Below are 9,337 nucleotides of genomic sequence, written 5' to 3'. Positions count from 1 at the left end.
TTTTTTAATTAACAGCTTTACCTAAAATTCGACTTGGTGTACAATACTTCGACTTGGTATATAATACCCAAATGATCCAGGTACATCTACATTTAATAACGTTGGAAAAAATCAGATATATATTTAAAAATAAACCACCTTACAGACATTTATTTATTTATTTTTTTATTATTAATTTCCATTTTCAACACACATAAAAGAAATTTGTTCAATTGTCAATGTTGAAAATCTTCTGCTTTGAAATTACGTACATACATTAAATTGTACATATGATTAAATTGTGCGGTGAATAACGTCGACACAGGATGTTGACTTTTGGGTAACGCTGTTAACGTAATTTTTAATATAAAAATTTTGGAAATCATATGTAGTGTACATTCATTATTTTCGAATAAAAATTAGGTTTTTGCAACAATAAATGAACAGCGCAATTTATTAAATAATTTGTCCTCCTTTCATCATAAAGAATGGAATGTCACTATCAAATATTATATATTTACAATTTGTTAAAATGTTACTCATATTCTTTGTTATTACCATACGTTTCCACACGCACCATCAGCAACTAGAAATTGCAACCCTACTATATTTTTACAAAACCATCAAGTTGACAACATTGTAGCCATGACCCAAGTATAAGGTCCCCCTTCCAGCTCAGCTGATTGGATTTTCTCCTCTGATTATGTCCAACACAGGCTAACGCGAACCAAAGTTTTCTAAATGTGGTGCTTTTGTAATTCCAACGACGGCTACGCGAAATAAACCTTTTTTTTACTGAAAACATAATTTTAATAAACTGGTTAGAATCGGGTTATGCGGATGGAAAGACCCATATCTCTGAACCCGAAAAAGGTATTAACACAAATTGTAGCATTTTGGAAAGGTAAGAGTGCCAGCTATAATTTGGCATCAATTTTGTTTTATAAAAAATCCGGGTCCAAAAAATCGACAATTTGACTATAATTTCCGAATCGTGACTACTTGTTGGATAGGTATTTTCATAAGATACCTATATTGTCTATATCGGGTAATAGGGGCCGTGTCCAGGCCGTGTCTTGAACCCGGATTTTCGGGTCAAAAATGTCAACTGTCAACTCATGAAAATCGAAGAAATTAAAAGTAGCGTTCGCACCCAACGCATTTCTGATCATAGCCATATTAAAGGTTTGGGCATACATGGCGAAGGTGACAAAATGCTGTCCGAGAAGCTGCTGCTATAGTTGTGAATTTAACGAAACACAAGAAAATGCTGGTCTTGTCTCACAGCTAGACGTACCATCAGGTACGGGCAAATTGGTAAATTTACCGAACTGACAGAAAAAGTGGAGGTGGAAGATATCTACATTTAGGCCAATAGTGGTGCCGTCAATCGTTATGGACGAAGTGACACCTTTGCAACGGAATTGGGTTTGGAGACCGATGGTTGGTTGTGTTATACGGCAAAACAAATAATCTACTTTTTTCGATTTTCATTTGTTACCATTTCTTTTTCTTTGTTTACAGTGACACTTCACCATTGGCTCACCTCATGGCATTCCCTTGGATTTACCTGATGTATGGATCATCATAGGCACCTTGCCATAGCATTCCAGTGAAATATGGAACAACTCATAATGTTGCGTGCCCAAACGAAGAACCTGCAATTTGAAGAGTCCGCCTTTAAACGTCTCAATGAAACCCGCACTGAATAAGATAAGAAAATGTGGTGAGCAGATTATCGAGTTAAAAATAAATAATATACAATTATCAATTGTTGCATGTGGTATGGTGGAGTTAGATTACTGGATATAATTTTTACGCAGACTAATAAGCAAGTGCAGCGTGTGAAATAGTATGTGTTATTGCTTAATATTTACGGAAGACGCTTCTGCGACAGTAATTTTGGGAAATGAACCAGGGTGTTCAGAGAGCGAAGCGATTATGCTTACCACAGCAAACCATCTCATCAACGAGGTTAGGACTTATGTACATATATTTAATTTGAGTGTGTGTGTTTCAACGACGCGACGCACAATGTTTCAGAAATACATTTTCCTGGCCAAAACCCCATCACCAGTTTTTAATTTCAATATGAGATTCGATAGTAAACATATTGAACGTTAGCAAACCAAAAAATTAACTCAAAATATTAAAGGTGCCGGAGTAGCGAGCTTCTGAAAACGACAATTATCTGTTTTATTATTCCTCAGAAACTACAATTAGGATTTTAAAGTTTTATTAGGTACATATTTTATATATATTTTTCAATTTCATATTTTCGAAGTCAAGTAGGTAGACTGCGTCTTATTAGGTTTAGCTAATTCGTAATGCAAAATAAGATGATTATAGTTGAAAAACATTCTAATTTTTCGTTGTCTACATATATATACAAGTCTATTCCAAAACTAACTACCCAATTCAGCAGTTTATGTATGTTGTCTTGTAGATTGAATGTTGTTGCATGTCATTTTTGCAAATCATGATGAATCAATTTAAAACAAGTCGTACTCTCTTTATTTTGTTATTTCTTAAAGGTTACGGTCTCTCATCCCTCAGCATCAGCACTCATCAAAAGATCTTTCAGTGTGGAAGCATGATACAATTTTTTTGGAATGAAACTTTGAGTATTCTTTTTGTTTTTGTTTTAGCTGCAATTCGCATGTATATTTGAGGTACGCAAAACAAAATGTGGGTCGTTAAATTGCGTATTATATAGATTTACTTATACTTGAATTTGCTATTAGGTTAAGCTAATATGTAGTACAAAATAAGATGATTATAGTTGATATTTACATTTCAAAAGAATAAATCAGTAATGAAATCTGCCTAAGCCTTTGTTTTCTCATAACACCTCTTTGCGGGCCCAGATCAAAATTATTTCGAGTATAAAAAATTAATAGGCACGTATAAATAAAAAAATAATTTGGTGTAGCAAAAATCATAAAGCAGCAATGTACCTACAACTACAACGAGCTTTCAGGCCAGATGAAATACGTAATTAATATCCATCAGGTTATGATTTGTGTGATGAATAATGTGAAGTTAAGAATGTGGATATTAAGTATCTTGTCTTGTTAGTGCATTTTACAAGATTGAGTCAAAGGCAGTAGGTAATGATGGCTTCAACCTTAAATTTCTTACAATTGTTTGCTGAATGTGGAATAATGAGGACAGCGTTTGTGTGCTCTGGAAAGTTGCTAAGATACTAGATTTGGAAAAGGCATTTAAAGGGATAAATCATACCAATTTAATAAGAAAATGACATCGTTTCCTCAAATTTCTCGTCTTCAGCTTGTAAGTTAATGTTTTCTTACTTGTTCGGGAGAAATTAGCATGCCAATAGAAAAAATGTCCTTTCCTGTTGGCTTCCAGTAATTATGTTAATGATTTTCTGAGTTGTATTAAGTCCAGATTTAGACTATGCGAGTTTTCTTGCTTCAATTTTTATCTTTCTACTTTTTCCTGTTTTATAGGTAACGTTTTTACAGCGTTACCTAATATTCGATTCAGTCGACGTTTTTCACCACAAAATTGAAACACATGCATTTATATTAGAGCTACCCAAATACGCCGGGTGTATAAAATTTCAAAGTTGATCATCCGAACAAAATCCGAACAACTAACACTTGAATGAAAACCGTAATATGGGGGGACTATACGAAGACGTGGACCTGCATACGAAATTTTAGACATAGGCTGTAGTGCCCATTACGAATTTCAATTACGAAAATTGTTACAATTACGGTGAATAATGTCGCAAAAATTATGAAAATACGGAGGTACCGTCATATGGAGGCTATACGAAGATGTGGACCTTTTTTGCCATAAGTGGTAATACCCATTAAGATTTTTCAATACGAAATTTGAAACGATTCAACATTTTAGCCTTCTATCTCAATTCGATCGAAAGTTAGCGTGATTACAACAAACAGACAGACGGCGTATTTGGGTAATACGGACGTACAAAATATTTTTCCAGGATGGGGAAGTTGAATATTTATATACGCTACGTCGAATTTTAGGTAACGTTATTACCATGGTAAAGTTAAAAAGGTAATGTCATTTCAAATAAGCATATCCATCTCTGCATTTTCTGTAATTTACCTTATCACCCCCTTCAGCATCTCTGTATGTACAATGGATTTAGAAACATATATTTTGACAATGAGATGTTGTCAAATGAATAATTTTGAATAATTGCAAACATATGATTGCATGACCCTACCTTCTTAATTCTACCATGGTTGTTACAAACAAAATTTATTTTCATAGCTGAAATATTTACGTATGACAATATGTCGATGGTATTTGCGTATGAAAAATAATCGTGTAAAAGCCACTCCAGCTTTCGGAAATGCCCAATTTTCTAACGGATCGCTTAACTATATATATATATATATATATATATATATATATATATATATATATATATATATATATATATATATATATATATATATATATATATATATTTGACGAAGTCTAACATCATAAGTTTTACATTTTTTTGAATTTAAGTGAATGAAAAAAAAATTAATTGTGCAACAAGAGTCCAGCAGGTATATAAGGAGCGGCTGTAACTTTGATGAGCCAAGAGAAATAACTGGTTGTCACGTCAGTTATCAGACCAAGTGACACTATGGTTAAGTCAGGCGAACTGTGACTCTCACCTCTTATTCGGGTTGGGGCATTCTCGTGGAGCAGTCAATCTGCTCTGCCAGCGCTGATCCCCTCTGGTGATTACCTAGGTCGGAATGCCACAACTCATGGTGGGCATTAAAATCCCCTTGTACCAGCGGTTATTGCCTACCAACAATGGGCTAATATCAGGCAAATAACGCGGTTCACAGCTAATAATCGGCGGGATATACAAAATAAGCACCTCTACCTCGGCAGTATTACACTTGACTGCTACCCCCATACATTCCATGTATCACTAGAGACTACCTCAAGCGATATAGGTCTGTACTGAACAGAATGGTGTAACAGGAACGCTAATCCCCCACCTCCACTTCTTGTGCGATCCTCCCTTAGTACGTTGTAACCATAACAACGTTGTAGGCTGCAATTTTCATTCAGTTTGGTTTCCTGCACCGCTGCGATCTTAATATTCCTCCGACTCATAAATTCCACTATCTCATCTATTTTGCCTCGAAGTACGTTGCAATTGAATTGCAAGAATGATGCACAATCCGGAGTTGGAAAAGCAACATGTGGCGTTAGGTGCTGCGGTGTTTGTTGCTGTTCTGGCGACAGCGGTGGATTGCCATACTCCGACGACGTCTCTGATGAGGAGACGAAGAAGTGGACTCGCTGGGGACTACGTTACTGCAGCAAATCGCAACATAATCCCTTTCGCAATAGTCTCGCAAACGTCTTAGTTCGGAATAGTTCTTAAAGTGCACCCATGACGTTCTGACAAACCGAGCAGAACCAAGGTCCGGTGTTTTCTTCAATCCCGGCACGGACCAATAAAATCCGGAGCAAGCATTCCGGGGTATGCTGCTCCCAATGAAGAAAAAATAAACAAACACAAACATGTACATACTGGGTTGGCAGCCGCTGGCCGAAACTGGGATTTTGTTGTTTCGGATCAATCCGGTATCGTAGAACCCGCTGCCGGAACCCGGTATCGTAGAACCCGGCAGTTCTCTGAAGCGGCGGTTGGTGAATTCTCTGAACTCAGGCCAGTGGGCTTTCCCATTGTTAAGGAAAGTGCGGTGTTCATCGGCGTTATCGGGAGATGGTCTGAGCCACGATAAATGACGGGTTGCCATGTCACGTCATTTATCAGACAGAGTGACACATTGGTAAAATCTGGCGAACTTGGCACTCTTCTCTTATTCGGGAGAGGGCATCCTCGTTTACTGTGCAAATTGTGGAGCAGTCAATCTGCTCTGCTAACGCTGATCTCCTCTGGTCATTACCTAGGATAGAATGTCACAACTTATGGTGGGCATTGAAATCCCCTAGTGCCAGAAGGTTATTGCCTTCCAAAAAAGGGTTTACCAGGCATGTCACAAAATCGTATCGAAATAATTTGTATTTCGTAATTCAAAATCGTTCATTTTTGTGTTAGCTTCTTAAGATTTTGTACGATTTGGTGAATTACGATTTCAGTGTAAATATGACAACAATATATATTCAATATGGTAAGATTTTATTGTAACACAAATTTTTCAACGTATACTGTCCAGTCTAACCATGTGTTTTTCCACCCATTGCAATCTTTGGTGGGTGGTCCCAAGGAATTTAGATTTTCGGTAAGCTGTAACCAACTTGTTTCGGCAACCACTCGATCACCTTTGACATAGCCCCTCGCTAGGTCTTGGTGGCTCTCCCTAAGATCTATGACAATTGTTTCTTGTGCCGAATTCCTGTGCCTGCCCCTAAAATATAAATTATTGATTAATTGATTAAACAGCATTCCACAATACATATTTCACATATTTGAGGATAATTACTTTTTTGTACAAAATTGTTTTTTTTAGTTTCTTTTTTATGCTTCAGTTTATTATTCGTAATACCACATTGGTTGGCTGTCACAGATGAACAATTTTTGTTTGACGAAAAAAGTGACATCGCAACACTTCGTTAACAATTATATATATATATATATATATATATATATATATATATATATATATATATATATATATATATATATATATATATATATATATATATATATATATATATATATATATATATATATATATATATATATATATATATATATATATATATATATATATATATATATATATATATATATATATATATATATATATATATATATATATATATATATATATATATATATATATTGTTAAGGAAAGTGCGGTGTTCATCGGCGTTATCGGGAGATGGTCTGAGCCACGATAAATGACGGGTTGCCATGTCACGTCATTTATCAGACAGAGTGACACATTGGTAAAATCTGGCGAACTTGGCACTCTTCTCTTATTCGGGAGAGGGCATCCTCGTTTACTGTGCAAATTGTGGAGCAGTCAATCTGCTCTGCTAACGCTGATCTCCTCTGGTCATTACCTAGGATGGAATGTCACAACTTATGGTGGGCATTGAAATCCCCTAGTGCCAGAAGGTTATTGCCTTCCAAAAAAGGATTTACCAGGCATGTCACAAAATCGTATCGAAATAGTTTGTATTTCGTAATTCAAAATCGTTCATTTTTGTGTTAGCTTCTTAAGATTTTGTACGATTTGGTGAATTACGATTTCAGTGTAAATATGACAACAATATATATTCAATATGGTAAGATTTTATTGTAACACAAATTTTTCAACGTATACTGTCCAGTCTAACCATGTGTTTTTCCACCCATTGCAATCTTTGGTGGGTGGTCCCAAGGAATTTAGATTTTCGGTAAGCTGTAACCAACTTGTTTCGGCAACCACTCGATCACCTTTGACATAGCCCCTCGCTAGGTCTTGGTGGCTCTCCCTAAGATCTATGACAATTGTTTCTTGTGCCGAATTCCTGTGCCTGCCCCTAAAATATTAATTATTGATTAATTGATTAAACAGCATTCCACAATACATATTTCACATATTTGAGGATAATTACTTTTTTGTACAAAATTATTTTTTTTAGTTTCTTTTTTTATGCTTCAGTTTATTATTCGTAATACCACATTGGTTGGCTGTCACAGATGAACAATTTTTGTTTGACGAAAAAAGTGACATCGCAACACTTCGTTAACAATTATATATATATATATATATATATATATATATATATATATATATATATATATATATATATATATATATATATATATATAAATGACGTGACTTGGCAACCCGTCATTTCTCTTGGCTCAGACCATCTCCCGATAATCGTCTCCATAAGCAGGTCGCCTGATTTCATAACCCCCTTAACCATGTGAAAGCTCACTGGCCAGATTTCAGAGAATGCACCAACCGCCGCTTCAGAGAACTGCCCAACCCTTCTGATGTTCGGTAGAAAGGATTTTCCGAAACATCATCAAAGCTGCAGCCGCTCGCTATATACCTGCTGGTCGATTACCCGAGATAAGACCAAACTTCCCAGCAGAAGCAGCGGGATTAGCAAACGAGCGTGATGATCTCCGTCGTACTAACCCTACTTATCCTAGAATCAGTGATTTGCCAGTGGAAGTCAACCGGTTGGTACATTGGAACCGATATGAGTAAGCTGTGGGTAACGGTTAAGTCGCTCTCGAACCCTGGAAAAAAGGATGATAGGACTTCAGTCACTTTTAACGACGTAACGGTGACTGATCCGAAGAGGTGCGCGGAGTATTTTAACCGAAAATTTGTCGAGCACCCCGAGATCTCTTCCCGCCGAGGAGGAACCACCACAGTTTACAATGGGTGATGTTGCAAATGTCATCAGTAACGCTTAGTCATCCAAAGCGTTGGGCCCGGACGGAATCTCAATAGAAATGTTGAAGCAGCTAGATACGCCGGGATTCGACTACTTAACGAAAGTTCTCAATTTGTCGCTAGCCACCCGAAACCTGGAAAATGGGCCGGGTGGTCCCGCTACTGAAGCCAGGCAAGGATACCTGTGAAGGCGAATCGTACAGGTCGATTTCGCTTTTGTCGCCAGTACCTAAAACTCTTGAAGCTTTACTCCTCCCCAGCATTAGAGGATGCTATACAGTTGCCAACCACCAGCACGGATTTGGTCCACAAGAGCATTACACGCCATTTCGACACATATTAGTAGAGGACTGAAACAGAAAAGGCCTTATGACGGAACAGTGTTGGTAGCCGTTGACCTGTTTGAGAACGGCAGAGAACTACCCGCCGGCAAAGTTTGAAACGTTGGATAATCAACTATATGTGTGGACGCCAGTCGTCCGTGGAATTCCGGAACAATAAGTCCAAAGCCCGTCGAGTGAAACAGGGACTTCCTTGGAACTGTTTAACCTATACCTTTCCGGAATTCCTCGCCCTCCAGACGGCATTGAGCTGAATGTGCAGGTCGAGGGGAATCTAATCTAATGCCGACCACAACTACCCCAAGATTCTAGTGGTCACGTTCGACAGCATGTTCAAGTCGTCCGCGCAGGCCATAGCTATTTGCGACAAGATGAAAAGTAGGAACAAGGTCCTCAAGTCTCTAGCCGGCAGCACTTGGGGTGCGGACGAAGAAACCTTGTTGACCTCTTATAACGCGATAGGGCGGTCTATGGTCAGTTATGCGGCTCCAGTGTGGCCTGCGAATACTAGTGCTACGCAGTGGAAGCATATCCAGACCTGCCAGAACACTGCCCTGAGAACTGCGACAGGGTGCCTTCTCATGACATCGGTGGACCATCTACATGAGGAGGCAAAAGTCCTTCCCTTAC

General features: G+C 37.6%; 1 long non-coding RNA gene across 2 annotated transcripts; it reads left to right on the top strand.

Moving 5' to 3' along the window:
* Nucleotides 1-664: 664 nt before the first annotated feature.
* Nucleotides 665-2,809, top strand: LOC131806969 (uncharacterized). Of its 2 annotated transcripts, none has more exons than XR_009344246.1 (3): nucleotides 665-883; nucleotides 1,504-1,705; nucleotides 2,514-2,809. It is a non-coding gene; the product is annotated as an uncharacterized LOC131806969 (long non-coding RNA). The 2 variants fall into 2 exon arrangements; XR_009344245.1 differs by having other exon boundaries at nucleotides 668-852.
* The last annotated feature ends 6,528 nt before the right edge of the window (nucleotides 2,810-9,337 follow it).

This window comes from Musca domestica, unplaced genomic scaffold (assembly GCF_030504385.1).
Source record: "Musca domestica strain aabys unplaced genomic scaffold, Musca_domestica.polishedcontigs.V.1.1 91, whole genome shotgun sequence".
NCBI lineage: Eukaryota > Metazoa > Arthropoda > Insecta > Diptera > Muscidae > Musca > Musca domestica.
This window is presented reverse-complemented; position numbering and strand designations above follow the sequence as displayed.